A 1,448-nucleotide genomic window follows, 5' to 3' on the forward strand; every position below is an offset into this window, starting at 1 on the left:
GTCTCCAAGGATGGAGATACCACCACCTCTCCGGGTAACCTGTCCCAGTGTATTACTACCCTCCTAGTGAGAAAGTTTTGCCTAATATCTAATCTCAGCTTCCCTTGCTGCAACTTGAGCCCATTGCTCCTTCTGTCATCTGCCCCCACTGAGAACAGTCCAGCTCCATCCACCTCCCTGCAGGGGGTTGCAAAGAGAAGGCTGCTATTCAATCCCCCCTCAGTCTTCTCTTCTCCACACTAAAGCAGCCCAGCTTTGCTCAGATATTGCAAGGCTGGCCACCCCTCCCAGAGAGACTCACCTCACTTGCAGCACAGCAAAGCAGGCAGGCAGCAACCCAGGAAAACTTGGTGCAACAAGGGAACACAGTCAAGAGAGGTGCTGTCCATCACCACCCATACTCCTCAGCTCTTTGGTAGGGAGAGCTGTGAAACTAGCTGGTTTAGCCCCTGGCCGTTAGGAAGCCATTATACGATTGAACACATCCCAAAGCATCTCAATAAAGCAAGATGCGGGATGCAGATGCCAGAACTAAGATGCATGGGCATGGCTGGTGGAGGTCCCAGGACAGGAACGAGCCAAAAAGTGCACTGGATTGAGCTTAAGCTTTCTTTGGACAACTCTTTAGGAGCTCTACACTTACCTCATGCTACTACTGGCCTCTTGCCTTCACGAATACCCCATGCACCAGAGCCAAGTCTCTCCCTGCAGCACACAGGCCAGACAGCATTCAAATCCTGGCTACGCTCCTGCCACTACTTGACACCCACCTCATCCCTGGAAAGGGAAAGCACCTGAATTAAGAGCCCAAGCTGCACGGCCTTTTGAAGTTTTTATTTTTATACATTTTTTGTATTAAAAAGGAAAAAGCATAATTACCACAAATTACAAAGGACTAAAGCATTACTAGAATAATGAATCACATCAGCCTAGAAAGCAGATACTCTGAATAATATTAATGTTATAATACAAGCTCTCATTCAAGTATTTTACATTTTTTTTTCTCTTTTTCCTTTTTAACTGGGGTAATGATTCTAGCTCATGGGTCAAGATTATGTACTATCAACAGAAGATGGATCATGTACAGTGGGCCATATTAACAAGATTTTCCCTCCCCGGTGATACGTGGGCTGTGATGCGTCATTTTAAATTTGTCTCTACAATAAAATGCAACGGAAGAAGGTTGCTCACGCGTTTCTTTTTGTTTTCGGGAGCGGAGGGCTGAGTTTGGGATGTCCACGAAGCCCCTTGGAGAAGGGCAGGCAGGTCAAACTAATAACCCCTTTTGTCCTAACCGAGTCTGAGCACATGGACACAAAACAACAACCCACTGGATCTCATCTGAAAGGCAGGTTCTTCTCCGCTCAGCCTCGGGCAGCTCAGAGCAAGACCTAGCATGGGGGGAAAAAAATGGAAGAGACCCCCCCCCCCCACAAACCCTCCCCAAG

The sequence above is a fragment of the Gavialis gangeticus genome, unplaced genomic scaffold (assembly GCF_001723915.1).
Source record: "Gavialis gangeticus isolate Ggan-Ray unplaced genomic scaffold, GavGan_comp1, whole genome shotgun sequence".
Classification (NCBI taxonomy): domain Eukaryota; kingdom Metazoa; phylum Chordata; order Crocodylia; family Gavialidae; genus Gavialis; species Gavialis gangeticus.